At 40.3% G+C, this 15325-nt stretch overlaps 1 pseudogene; it reads right to left on the bottom strand.

The window, feature by feature from the left end:
• Positions 1 to 2697: 2697 nt before the first annotated feature.
• On the bottom strand, positions 2698 to 5054 carry LOC115431268 (E3 ubiquitin-protein ligase TRIM39-like; annotated as a pseudogene).
• Between the last annotated feature and the right edge of the window lie 10271 nt (positions 5055 to 15325).

Genomic DNA, 15325 nt, shown 5'->3' with positions numbered 1-15325 from the left:
ATAAAACTGCTCAGACTGGTAGCAAACTTGATTTCCACCCCAGTTTGTCATATATTTAATTTAAGTATAAAGAAACGCATTTTTCCTCAGATGTGGAAAACGGTAAAAATTCTTCCTTTACCTCAGAATCCAACTGCAGCATTCTGTGGCTCTAACAGCAGACCAATAAACCTGCTGCCTGCACTGAGTCAAACCATGGAGAAAATGGCTTTCAAACAAATCCAGCAGTATTTTTCATCTAATGATCTGAGCACCGATTATCAACACGCCTATAGGGAAGAGCACTCAACTGTCACAGCTGTCACTCAAATGGCCGATGAGTGGCAGCAAGAAAATGACAACAGACACCTAATAGGAGCAGTATTTTTAGATTTCAGAGCAGCTTTCGATATCATGGATCATGATTTGTTGTTAAAGAAATTAGTACAATATGGTTTTAGTTTGACTGCAACTCGATGGTCGGAAAGCTATTTGAAAAAACTGAAAACAGATGGTTTCATTTAATGGAATGATTTATCTGCGCCTAATGTCACTGAGTGTGGAGTCCCACAGGGAAGTAGTCTGGGTCCACTGCTATACTCAGTATTTACTAATGACCTACCATTGACCCTAAGGGACGCTAAAATCTCAATGTATGCTGATGATTCCACAATATACAAAGCAAAACCCACAACGACTGAACTTAGTAGTGTTTTAAATCAGGAACTTCAAACAGTAGTGAAATGGATAACCAACTACAAATTAGTTCTGAATATTTTTAAAACAAATAGCATTGTGTTTGGGAGAAAAAGAACTATGTTAATGAATGAGCCGAAACTAAAACTATACATAAATGATGTGGCTGTAGAACAGGGCTCTCAAACTCAATTTCTTTCAGGGGCCACATTCAGCCTGATTTGATCTCAACTGGGCCGGACCAGTCAAATAAAAACATAATAACCTATAAATAATGACAACTCCCAATTTTTCTCTTTGTTTTAGTTCAAAAAAACCCTATTAAATTATGAAAATACTTACTTTTATAAACTATCCAAACAAAAAAGATGTGAATAACCTGAAAAAAACTGAAATTTATTAAGAAAAATAAGGGCAGTTTTAACAATATTATGCCTCAACTTATCATTTATACATGTGCATTATGATCCAATCTACAAAGAGACAACACTTTACTTTAGACATTTCAGGTTGTTCATATTTGTTCAGGTTATTCACATTTCATTGTTACAGGATAGTTTATAAATGTAAATATTTTCATAATTTAATGTATTTTTTGTACTAAAAACAAAGACGAAAATTTGAAGCTGTCATTATTTATAGACATAATGTAATATTTTTTCCATATCAAATGGAGAAGAAAATCTGGAGTCATTCTTTTTTTTGTCGGTTCTTCTGTCGTTATTTGACTGTAGATCAGATTGGTCTGTATGTGGAACCTGAACTAAAATGAGTTCCACAGCCTTGACTGTGGAATTTTTGCACTTTGCAAATTCATCCCAGGGGCCGGACTGGAACCTTTGGCGGGCCCCATTTGCCCCCCGGGCCACATGTTTGACACCCCTGCTGTAGAACAAGTGCAGGAAACCAAACTTGTGGGAATAATATTCCATAGTTACTGAACATGGTCTAAACACACTGACACAGTACTAAATAAAATGGGCAGAAGTCTGAGGGCTATAAGGAGATGCTCTGATACTTGACCTTCAAATGTAAGAGGAAGTGTCATTAAAAACCTGCTTTGATCACACTCAGATTACTGCTCAGAGGTTTGGTCATGCACGACCACAGCATATAGAAACAAACTGCAAACGCTTCAGAATAAGGCAGCACCAGGTTTACTTGGTCGTCCATATAGAACAAATGTGGATAAAATGCAGAACTGTCCTGCTTGGTTAAAGGTAAAGAACAGATTTAATGCCTTGTTACGTGTTTTTATGAGGAAAATATCAATGAGTAAACTGCCAAGAGTATTCCATAAACGTCTGTCCTTCAGTTCTGTTGAACATCTGTAGAACACCAGGATACAGAAAGTACATTTACTCTGACTACAGTGAAAACAAATCACATGAAAAGTACTGTGATGGACAGAGCCACGGTCATATGGAATGTTCTGCAGGGACGAATCATTCAAGAAAATAACAAATGCAAATTTAAAGAATTATTGAAAGAGTATTTATTTGCAAACACTGCTCGGTGTCTGCTAATGTTTAGTTGTTTGCGTTTTAGTTGATTGACATTACACTGATCTATAACTGTGAAATATGTCTGAGAGTTTATAAAGTATGATAAAAACTATTTTTTGGAGGTTCTGTTCATTGAACTGGGTCCTGTAGAACATGTATGTGGTTTTGTTTTGTCATTGTGATGAATGTTTTTTAGTTGTTGTTGGTGTTTGTTGCAGAATCCCACTTTCTCTTCATTTCCTTCTGTGTGTGTGTGTTCTCCTGCATGTTTGTTTATACAGAATAACAGTGAGTTCAGGCTGTCTCAGTTAATCATTTATTTACAAAGTACCAGTTAAACAGTCGTACAGAGCTCTGGGTCTCTTTATTTCCCTGACAACAACAATATTCTTTGCCAGTTGGTAAAGTCTGACTCACTCTTCTTTTCCAGACCCAGTATTTTAGAGTAGACTATGGTTGTCTAGAACTGTTGGTTGATCTCATCTTCTCATTGGTTCCTTGGATCAGTGTTTTCCATTCAGCGGGTTGACTTTTCTCCAGTGCTTTCACGTTGCTCCTTCAGACTCCTCCATGTAACCTGTTTTGACGACAGTTCACATATACACATCCTAGTTCCCCTTATCTAAGCACCATATTTCATGTCTCTGCAGAGCCGCTCTCGTACTAGGTGGGTTGGGTCACTACAAATAAACTGGTATTACCTGACTGTAAGGTCAGGCAGATGTTTGACCCTATACTGACCATGTTTACATCTGATCTGCTGTGGTTTACGATCCTGTGTGGGCATGTGTAAGAACTGTACCGCTAACCAGTGAAACAAAAATCTAGAGACACAAAGGAATGATCTTAAAACGTAAACTACTACTGACTAATATGGGATTAAACTGAAGAATTCAACTATTCAAATTAAAATAATATTTCACGAGTCAACACACTGGTTGAATATTGAATTCTCCTGAACACTTCTATCATTTAAATGGATAAAATCAATCCCATAATTGAAACACATTCCCAATCCCAACATTTGAATTCCAGTTCACATTCAAACACCATCATTATCACTGGATTCAATCACAGACATCAGAATGTGTCAAACCAGGATTATTCTCAGCACTAATGTTTGTATTTCAGTGCATTTGGATCCAGATTCATACACGTTCAAACACTTTACATCATCACTAAGTTTAGTGACTCCAGTAAATCTGAGAAAATCTGTGCATTTGATGAGTTTGTTCCTCAGTGTCTGACAGGAGTGATGATCAGAGGAGCAGAGTTTGAACCTCCAGCATTAGGACATGGACCGAAGAATGGGAGGAGTTTATCACTGAAGCAGCAGCCAATGAAGGAGTAGATGAGAACTGAGGAACCTACGTCATAAAAGGAGACCAAACCCTCCTCATAAGCCACAAACACCCCCACCTTCTGAAGACCAGACTTCACAGACAGAGGGACAGAAGGACCAGCGCAAGCATAGTACTGACTTCCATTTATCAAACCGATGGTCCAGTATCCGCTCTGAGGACTCGGTAGGATCACTTCTTTCCTGTTGATGGACCTTCTGACCACTCCTAAAGCCCAGTCAGTCTTTCCTTTCACCTGAACCTCAAAGTCAAACCTGCCTGAAGAGAAACTCTGCTTCGCTAAGATGGAAAGACTATCAGTGAATCTCTGTGGTTTGTCTGGAAGGTTCCTCCTTTCATCACCAGTGTGAACCTGTTTTCCATCATCAGACAGGATGAGTTTAGGATGTGCTGTATCTGGATCCAGAGTCAGATTCACCTCATACTGTTGGACTCTCTTCAGGTCAGCTTCAGCCTCCTTCTTCTTGTCTTTTCTGAGTTTGTTCTCCAGCTCAGACACAGCTCTGTCCACAGTCCCCTCATATGATGGTGGACGGACGCTGACCTTTGTCCAGGTCTTCATGGATGGAGCAGCTTTGACACATGTGAACCTCTGGACAAAGTGGAGGTGGTCTTCAGAGCCTGACAGCTGCTCCACCTCAGTGCTTCTCTTCTTCAGCTCACAGATTTCTTGTTCCAGCTCTTTGATGAAGTCTTCAGCCTGTTTCTCGGTGCTCCTCTGCTTTTCTTGGATCTCCTCTAAGAGCTGGTCCAGACCTCTCTGAACAGACTCCATCAGAGCAGTGAAGACCTCAACACCTTCTGCATTCTCTCTGTCTGCAGCGTTCTTACTGACCTCCACTGACCGTTGGATCTCCTGGATCTTCAGTCGTCTCTCCTGGACCATCTGCTGAATTTCAGCCTTTGTCTTCTTCACCTCTGGCTTCTGTTCTTCATATTGATCTTTCAAAGGAGTAACATCATGACCTTTGTGGTCTGAGTAGGTGCAGTGGTGACAGATACATGTGTGGTCGGTTTTACAGAACAGCTCCAGAGGTTTGTGGTGTTTCCTACACATCCTGTCTTCCAGGTTCTCCACAGGGTGGATCAGCTGATGTCTTTTCAGCGCTGGAACTGTCAGATGAGGTTCCAGATGAGTCTGACAGTAGGAGGTCAGACACACCAGGCAGGACTTCAGGGCCTTCAGTTTGGTTTGAGAGCAGACGTCACAGGGAACTTCTCCTGGTTTGGCAGCTGTTGGTCTGAGCTGTAGATGTTTGGTCCATGTTGAACTTCAAGTCTGAACTGAGCCACCATCTCTGACGATGAACGTGTTGATCTTCAGCTGAGGTTTTGTGTAGAATTCCTCTTTACACATGGGACACCGATATGGAACATTAACCCTCCAGTTTTCAGAGATGCAGGATTTGCAGAAGTTGTGTCCACATGGTATTGTGACTGGATCAGTGAAGACATCCAGACAGATGGAACACTGGAACTGATCCTCAGATCGGACACGACCGGCAGCAGCCATATCTATGGACCAACAGAACAGATACAACACTGAAACATTTGAATTATATCGTCAGTGTTTATCATCATGTGATCATTTATAAGGAGACTCATAAAAGTCCCTCATAGTCTTCAGATAAGTGTGACTGCTCAGTCACATGACTCTACAGTAGTGTTTCAAATCCATGACGTCAGTTCAATACTTTGACTGAAATGTTCTGGAAATTCATTAAAGTGTAACTGTCGAAAATGTTAGTGGAAACAAAAGTAGGGAGACGTAGAACCAAAGTCCAGACCATCTGAAGGACATGAACTGGATATGAAGATAATTTTAAGTCTTTATTATGAAAGCAAAAAACAAAAAAGACAACAAATATAGTTTTGAAACAAACAAAAAAAAAAAAAAATCAAGAATTGAAAACAAAATGAAAGTTTCAAAAATTTAAAGCTCAACCAAATTCATTGTGTTTTCATTTACTTTTATTTTAAATGTGAAACTTCTGCTTCCAGGCCAAAATGTTTAGTCATTTGAAAGGTTTTGTTTGCCAGTCCAGAGGTTCTGCACCTCTAAATCTGTTGCAAATCAAAAACTTTTGCTTGTAAGTTCAACTGAAGGTGATGGGTGGGATCTACAGCAGAAGGGCTGGATTTCTATTGGTGGTTTGCTTCAGACTGACAGTGTGCCTGGTGCTCCCGCCCACTTGAACCCGGGGGGAACTGGGGCGGTTCCCCTCCACATCCCTCCTGGCTCTGATCTGGGGTTCTGCCCGACTGTGCACCGGAGCCACGGTGCGACTCGGAAGCCGAGCCCGGGGCTGAGTTTTTCTGCAGTTTTCTCTGTTTCTGGTCTGATAACCCTCCCAATGGAATCTCAGGAGGATGATTAAAGGACATGATCAGTGAAATAAAAAGAAATAAATACAGGGAAAACACCTGATTTTCACTGAAAAAATGCAAAATGGAGGGAGTGTTTTCTTCTAATAAATGGTGTGGGGGGCTCTGCTTTGAGCCGCTCTGGTGCACAGCTGGAGTTCGCTCGGAGCCCTGGGGCGCCGTGTTCCCCCTGTGTTCAAGTGGGCGGGAGCACCAGGCACACTGTCAATCTGAAGCAAACTACCAATAGAAATCCAGCCCTCCTGCTGTAGATCCCACCCATCACCTTCAGTTGAACTTACAAGCGAAAGTTTTTGATTTGCAACAGATTTAGAGGTGCAAAACCCTCTGGACTGGCAAACAAAACCTTTCAAATGACTAAACATTTTGGCCTGGAAGCAGAAGTTTCACATTTAAAATGAAAGTAAATGAAACACAATGAATAATATTTTAATTCAGATATAGAAGTCTTAGGATAAATTGTTTTATTAGTAGTTAATGTTTTAACATAGGATTCATTTGTTTAATTTGTTTTTAGTTCAATAATGTTAGTTGATTAGTTCTTTGTGACCAGATTCATGTTTGACTGTTTGTTTAAATATTTATCAGTATGTTCAGCTTGTTAAGATAGGAACCATCTGTCCGCACAAGAGTTAAGTATGTTCTGTTCTTCCGTTAGATCAGGCATCACCAAATGGCGGACCTCGGTCCGGACCGGGACCCAGTGATGGTTCTGTCTGGACCCGTGACCAATCTCTGATAAAATTCAGTAGAGTAGATCATTTCATACAGTATTTTTTCTGACAGTGGCGGCTGTAGACAGCAGCTGTTGCTACTCCAGTTAATACGACAACAGCTTCACTCAGATGAGCCAATCAAATCGCTTGTTTACTCTGCACAGCATGTGACCAGAGCAGAGAAGAGAGACAGTGATGACAGCGTGTCTGCTGCAAAATAGGAAAGTTGATGCAGAAACCGTTGTTTTTTCGGGTGCTTTCACATGGTGTACCCGAGTCCGTACTGTTCTTGAATACGTTCACACCTTTCCTGCAGATGTTGGGTTCACAAACACGTACCGCGGCCTGAGTACAAGTACAAGTGGGTGTTCCAGACCTGAAACAGTAGGTGGGAGCTGTGGAGGGAATTCTGTCACTATCCAACAAACATGGAAGTCAGAAGAAGACAAACCCTTACCTGTCTGTTATGAACCTGTTTGAGGAAAAGGGAAGAAGAGTTTATTCACCTGTTTGCACTGTTTGATCTCTTTATTCTGAGGTTTGTGTTTTCTTTCATCTGAAATAAAGGCCTTAAATGTATTGAACTACTTTTACTGATGCTAACAGAGCTAGCTGTGCACTCTGTTCAACATTTCCTGCATTGAAAATTGACAAATATTGTTGAACCTATCTGAAAATGTGAACATAGGGGAAGGCTCAAAGACAAGTTGGACTTCGGTTCAGACCTTTTACTGCGAGGAAATTGGAATAACTGGACCAGTGATTTTGAACTGAATAGCCTGTTTAGATACACGTCTAAACACACACACATTCACACATGTACGGTTGTCAACAGAGGTGATCAGAAGTAAACTTATTGTTGTCATCAGTTTACTAAGAGTTGAGTTCCCACATCTGTTTGACCTTTTAGAGAACGCTAAGTTTAGACCACCCATTTGTACATGTGAGCCCGCCCACAGGGAAATAAATGTACAATTTCACCGAATGTTCAGGGCTCATGTTTTTGAGTCTCAGTCCATCTGATTTGTGATCTGAATCAATTATGTCAACTTTGAGACTGAGCTGAACCCAGACTCATCCCTGGAGCTTCAATAAAATAAAACGTTTAGAACAATCAACTAGTTAGTTTAAACATTTTGAAAACCTTCATATTTGTTTTCAAATCCTGTTTTTTTTTTTTTTTGTTTGCCTTTTATTCCCTTTGCTTGCATAATAAAAACACAAAATGATCTTCATCGCTGTACTAATGTAGAATCTGTGTAAATGCTGTTGGTTTATCCATGTGGTTCAGTGATAGGAACCATTTCAGCAGAGTTGGGTCAAATGAATCCAGTTCTGTGTGTGTATTTGGAGTTAAAGTGTGGTGTTGAAGATCAGCTCAGTCAACTCACTGATGAAACTGAACCAGATCTGATGAAGTTGTTTCAGGTTTGTAGGACGGTTCCACACACACGTCTGCAGCTCTGATCACACTGAGAAGAACTGATACTGTCATTTCTGGGAAATGATCTGTGTGTGTTCTGTTGAATGTGGCTCCGCCTCTGATTCTGTTTCCTAGTTGATGTTTGGATAAAATCCAGTGTGTGTTGTTTTATGACAGACGACATGTAGAAGGGTTCTGGTTCTGTAAATACATGTGTGGATGTTTAGAAACAGCAGTCAGAGCATTATCTGTCCATCAGCTGTTGAACCTGCGCTTTAGGTTCTAAACATGAACTGAACCCATTTATTAGTGGACGATTCACATGAATGAACACGTCTGGTACTGAACCGGTTTTCCGTGACTGTCATCACACACACACACACACACACACACACACCAGTCATACACAAACACACACACACACACACATTGTATCTCTCCCTCTCTCTCACACACACTTTCGTGTTTATTTCTATATCCCGTTTTGCTCCAGACCACAGTAAAATGACTGTCACTTCTCAGTTGAATGAAGGTGATTCTCATCTGTTTGGTTTCCTCTCAGGAACACTCTGCAGACTATTCACAGTTGCTTGTCCTGTTTGGTGGCCTACTGCCTACAGCCTGTTGGAAAACTATGTACAGATGTTGTCACCATGCCAATATTTAAAGAATGCTCCAGTGGTGTTCTATCTGGTTAGACCTGAAACCCACGGCTACTGGAGACACTCCGCCCACTAACCTACAATCCTCCTTTACAGCAGACCTGGTTGGCAGCAGCGCCTCTGCTTTGATGAGGATCATCAATAAGGTCTCATTTAGCCTCTGCCCAGGCTACAACCGTGAAAGCAAACAGAAACAAACCAACACCAGCACTTGAGTCCATTAGCATTATCCCAGAGAGCCAGTGTCTTTTATAAAATCCAGTTACTTATTATAGATTAATATGACATATCTTGTAGGATGCATGTAGAACATTTTATTGGGCAGATAGGACCGAATAATAACCATAAATAAGCAGAGCAAGAAGAAAACCAGCAGGATATATTTGTGTATATATGAGTGTTTTGGATGGGGACTGGTTTTAAACACACAGTAAAATAAGATGAACATGAAATCAGAGTTTTATGGATTCTGTTCAGTTTGATCATAAACAGATTTTTCAACCTCAAACTGACAGTCCTGTATAAAATACAACATCCTGCGTCCTCAGACACTGGGTTTAAGTGATGCAAAATTCCACAAAAATCATCTTAATAGGAAAGAAAATCCACAAAGGTGGGATCTGTCTTCTGGTATGAACAGACGATAGGTGCAGTAGGTGTTGTGTGTATAGACAATGGACACAAACTGTGTATGGACAGAGTTCTGTCTGTGTTTGAGGGCATCCTCACCTCAAACAAACACAGCCTCCACTAAAGCCTTTACTTCACTTCATTCAACATTAATTCAACATGTACTCATATCAGTGACGTGCTTTGAGTGTGTTTTGTTTTGACGCTCATCTGCTGCTTCACAGAAGACAGTTTTTCTGCGGGCAAAACCCTGTTCACTGTCAGGATCCAACATTACAGAGAGGACGGTAAACAATGACACAGAATTGTTGCCTGAATCATCGTGAACAGAACACGCCTGTGTGCGGGGAAACGGGAACGACAGTGAAACTCATTCAGGATCTTCTTTCAGGGGTGGGACGGTAGTTTACTGATCTGTGGAAGCAGTGCTGGGAAGTTACAGGAGTGGGTTTTTCGTCAAGGAAAGGGGGGGGGGGGTGTTGTGTATTTCACTTTATTTGGGAGTGATAGGACAGAGCCTGAAGAAAAGGGGGGGGGGGGGGGTGACATGAAGGAAAGGACTGTGTATGGGCTCTCCCAGGTGGGTCTCCCAGACTGCACTAACTACACTTACTGTTTCTCTAGTTTCCACAAACTTTGGAGACATTCTATTCTTTTTGACGTTGTTGTAATTAAACCAACTTCAACCAAATTATTCAACCCAAATCTTGCTAGCTGAGCTCGTCATAAATATGGCAAAACAGAGTGATAATAAAAATGAGTTTGACTTTCAGTGAAATGCTCTGGGTTTTATTGTGAAGGCCAAGCCAAACTTCCACTTCTGTCAGCTGGGTTTACAGTTGCTGTCCAGCAGATGTCACCATCCAACCCAGATTAAATTCTACTGCTGATTCAAGTATGACACCATGACTGAAGCTCTGTTAGGCAATAGTTCACTATCAAGAATTCAAACTCTACACAGATTTACTCAAAATTTTCCCCAACCCAACTACACCCAGTCAGGGTGGAAGTTCACATAGAATGTAACAGCAAACCTGACAAAAGACTGGAATGCAGTGTTTTCTAATTCTGCAATTGGTTGTTCAGAATGGGTCCAATACAACAGAAGTCAAAACGCTAAAAACAGGAAAAAGCCAACATGTGACTAGGAATGACCCAGATGGAATATAATTTACTGAAAGGCATGAGGTGAACCTTCTCGCAGGTAGTTGTATGAATGTTTATGGACTGAACAGATCCCTCTGTTGATCTGTAGGAAATGACATTATATCATATCCAACACAAGCTGCAGAATCAGGGATGATCCAAAACAGGAGTCAGTCATTGATCTGCGTCCAGTTGAACTGGTCTGCAATGAAAGAAGGACAGGATGCAAACAATGGAGCGGTTGTGTGTGTGTGTGTGTTCCTTTTGAGTGCAGGTAAAACAGTTTTGAGGCAGTTATTTGCTTTTGTCAGAATGACAGATTTTTTTGAACGTAGCTTGAATTCTTGGTTTTTGTGTTTATACAGTTTGGAGAAAAGGGGGTGGAGGCTTTGGACAAATGTGTCCAAGCGATGGTTCAAAACTGTAAGTTGAGTTTATTATTTTGGACATTAGTCCAAACAGCTGCTCTGATCCCATCCTCCTCCACATTCTCTCTCCTTATCTGCATGTTGGATTTTCAAGTTATTTACATTTTTGCCGAAAATCTGCTTTGTACATGTAAACATTTTCATATTGTAATTTAATTTTTTACATTAAGACAAAGAGAAAAATGTAGAGTTTGTCCTTATTCTAAAGGATGCTATTATTGAACTGGTTCGGCCCATTTTTGCAGTGGCCCACAGGTGCAAAAGCCCCCCCAAAAAATATCCATATAAGATAAAAAAGAGAACAGCCCAAAAAATATCCATATAGAGAAAAAAAAAAACCCAAAACACTCATCCACCTTTTCAATTAAGGGGCGCTGTTTACCCAAAAAGGTCTTTTGCTTTAAAATTAAGGCCACCGAAAAAAAATAAACGCATAGGCTGAAAATTTTTAAGGCCTTGATCTAATGTGGCTAATGCTAATGAAGTAACCAACTGGAAGTGGAAGAGCACTAAAAAAAAGTTATTCTAAAATATATGGTAGATCATTTTTTGGGCTGTTCTCTTTCTTTCTTATAGTGGATAATTTTTTGGGCTGTTGCACCTCTGGGCCACCGTACATTTTAGGTCAATCTGGGTTAAATGTGGAACCTGAACTAAATGATTTGTACATCCATGACTGTAGTATTTGGTCAGTTCTACTGCAGAGTCTGTGGTTTTGGGGTAAATGTCTGCATTTGTTTTGTACTTTGTCTAAACATTTCAGGTCTGACTCTAACTCTTCCTTTTGTGAGAACAGATGGACTTTTCTTTCCTCAGTCAGAGTTTGGTCATATATTTGTGTTTGTCTTGTTTTAGTTGAGGACAGCTGTAGTCACACTAGGTCCAAACACCGATACTGAGTTCACAGTCATGTGTGTGTGTCCTGAAAGCTGACAGTATTCTGCATATTTACACCAGCAGACCACCACTAGAGGGAGTCCAACACAAACGACAACAGGCCTGAAGTCCAGGAGACTCCCACAGAACCAACTCATGTGACTCAACACTAATGATGACAGACAGTCATGGAAACCTGGTTCAGTACCAGATGTGTTCATTCATGTGAACCGTCCACTAATGAATGGATCTTGTTCATGTTTATAACACAGGTGTCAAACATACGGCCCAGGGGCCAAATCTGACCCGCCAAAGGGTCCAATTGGGATGAATTTGTGAAATGCAAAAATTACTCCAAGATATTAACAATCCTTAGTTCAGGTTCCACATTCAGGCCAATTCAATCTCAAGTGGGTCAAACCAGTAAAATACTATCATTATATCTATAAATACTCAAAACTCCAATTTTTTCTCATAGTAAATGTAAATAATTTCATGTATTTACACTAAAACAAAGTATAACTTAAAAAAAATAAATAAATAAAGTGAATAACCTGAACAAATATGATCCACCTGAAATGGTTTAAGAGAAGTAAGTACAATGTTAACAATATTCTGCCTGATATTAAATGTTTTTATGTAGTTGTAGACCTGCTGTGATCTGTAAGTTAGAATGAACATGTGGAAATGATAAACTGAAGCTTGTTAAAATTACACTTATTGAGTTTGTTCATGTTATGCACATTGTTTGAAAGGATAGTTCGTCGATGTCAGCATTTTCATTGTTTAATTTTACTTTTTTTTCACTCTAAAACATTGGAGTTGACATTAGTTATAAATTATGTGATTATTTTACTGGTTCGGTCCACTTCAGATCAAATTTAGCTGAATGTTGAACTGACCTAAAATGAGTTTGACACCCCTGTTTTAGAACCTAAAGTGCAGGTTCAACAGCTGACTGGACAGATAATGCTCTGACTGCTGTTTAAACATCCACACGTGTTTACAGAACCAGAACCCTTCTGCATGTCGTCTGTGATGAAAAACACGTTTGACCAAAACCTCAACCAGAGGATTCTTCCATATGTTTTTGTCTTTGTTGAAATTTGGTTCATGCGCTAAAGCTGTTTCCAGGTTCTACGGTGGTATTCGACCGTCTGAACAGGGACACACAGAACACACAAGAAAGAAGTGGGACAAAGAAGGAAATGGACTTCTTTACACTGAACGCTGGGAAAACATCTGCAGACTACAGTGGATGACCTCCAGCTCCAACAACTGGAGGGAATTCTGTTGGAAAATACTGTTAGATTTGTTTGTAACTCCTGTCCAGAGAAAACATGAGGGCAGTGGAGACACCTGTTGGACACTCTGTGGGACAAAGAATGAAAATCACTGTCATATTTTCTGGAGTTGTCCAGTGATCAGACCGTTCTGGGAACAGCTGTGTGAACATTTAAAGAACGTCTTTACTCCAACAGTTCCTTGTAAATGTGAAGCCCTGGTTTGAGGAGATATTTCATATGAGAACTGGACTGAAGGATAAATAAAAAAAACTCTTGTTAATGCTTTTGCAGCAAAAAGACTATCAGTAGAAAAAGGTTAAAGTCTGAAGCACCCACAACTGAAGAATGGATGGACATCAAAAAGGACATTTACATTCTGGAGAAGTGGACATTTGGTTTGAAGGGTCAAAGGGAAGCTTTTTCCACTGTTTGGTCCAAATGGACAAACTATGTCAAACCTGTAAATGATGTGAACTGAATATATCAGTGATGTGAAAACATTTATATGACATACATTTGTGTGAACCCTAACCACATCAACCAGGAAACAGATCAGAGGCGGAACCACATTCAACAGAAAAAAGATCCTTTCCCAGAAATAAAAGTGTCAGTTCTGGTCAGTGTGATCAGAGCTGCAGACGTGTCTGTGGAACCGTCCAACAAACCTGAAACGACTTCATCACATCTGGTTCAAGTCTCATTGGTGAGTTGAACTGAGCTTAGACCTGGATTCATTTCACACCAACTCTCCTGTAGTGATGGGAATTCCGGCTCTTTTTAGAGAACTGGCTCTTTTGGCTCGGCTCACTTTTGGCTCCCAAGTGGCTCTTCAGATTTTTGGGCGCTTAAATTAATTTATTACCAACAATAATGTAAAGTTATGCGCAATATGAATTACTAATGTAAAAAAAAAAACATGCGCTATATCAAATGTTTATTATACAAATACACCTTTATTTATACATGCTACTGAGTGATAAAAATACTGAATTAGAAAGTGGAAAAAGAAATGCCTAACCTTTACTAACTTTTAACTATTTTAAACTTAACTTTTTACTGCTAAACAAATTTAAAGAGAAATAACATACAGAAACTTACAGAATCACACAACAAATATACATTTAAAAGTGTAAAAAAAGAAAAAAAAAAAAATCAGCATCCAGATAACAGTTTTCTCCTTCAGTGAAGACTGGCAGTGAGAAAAACCAAGTGCCTCAGCTTGGAGGGGTTGATCCCGTTTCTTCTCTCTGTAAATATCTGCCCTGTTATAGAGAAGATTTTCTTTGAGGGGACTGATGTTGCTACAATGCACAGTCTCCATGCCATCACATGTGTAAGACGTGGGTGAACTGAAGCTTAGTTTGGTCAATGTAATTGAAATGTGTCCAGATTTTGCTGCGTTTCTTGTTGTCACTCATTTTCTCAACTTGTGCTTGCTGTGTGACTCCGCCGCTCTCCCCTGCTCAGCACAGACAGAGACGACGCCACACATACTGACCAATCAAATGTGGCTTCAAGAGAAAAGAGAGAGAGACAGAAAGACAGGGAGAGACAGAGAAGGAGAGAGAGACAGATTTACTGGTGGTGGTGGTGGTGGCCTGACTACTGTGTTAAAGCCCACCCATAACTGTCGCTTTATTCCCACAGCACATTATGGTAGTTTTGAAGTACAATTATTTCTGTTTGAACTGGCCTCTCCTGTGCTGTGTGCTGTTGTCTATCACCCACCCAAGTCCAATAAGGATTTCATTCAACATTTTCAGAATTCCTAGCTGAGATGATGCCATCTTATGACAATATATTGGTTTGTGGTGACTTCAATAACCGTGTATGCTGTCCCTCTAGTCAAAATGCTGATGAGTTTCTCTGCCTTTTAAACTCATTTGATTTAACTCAATCAGTTAATGGCCCCACACACCAGCTAGGACACACGCTGGATCTCATCATTTCCCATGGCCTGCTTGTACCCCACAGAGAAATACCCCAGACCTGTATCTCAGATCACGTCCCTATCTTATTGGATTTTTCGACTCCCCTTCCCACATCTAAACCTGTCACATCAGCCTGTCATCGTTGCATCATCACTGCGTCCACAGCTGGTCAATTTGCTAATGCTTTTTGAACACTGCTCTATACACTCAGGCTGATATGGCTTCTCCTCCCTGCCCGGATGACCAAATCTACTCCTTTCACTCCACCTGTTCTGACATTTTGGACTCTTTTGTGGACAAA

The sequence above is a fragment of the Sphaeramia orbicularis genome, chromosome 13 (genome assembly GCF_902148855.1).
Source record: "Sphaeramia orbicularis chromosome 13, fSphaOr1.1, whole genome shotgun sequence".
Taxonomy (NCBI): domain Eukaryota; kingdom Metazoa; phylum Chordata; class Actinopteri; order Kurtiformes; family Apogonidae; genus Sphaeramia; species Sphaeramia orbicularis.
The sequence above is the reverse complement of the archived record's forward strand: the minus strand, read 5'-3'. Positions and strand labels throughout refer to the sequence as shown.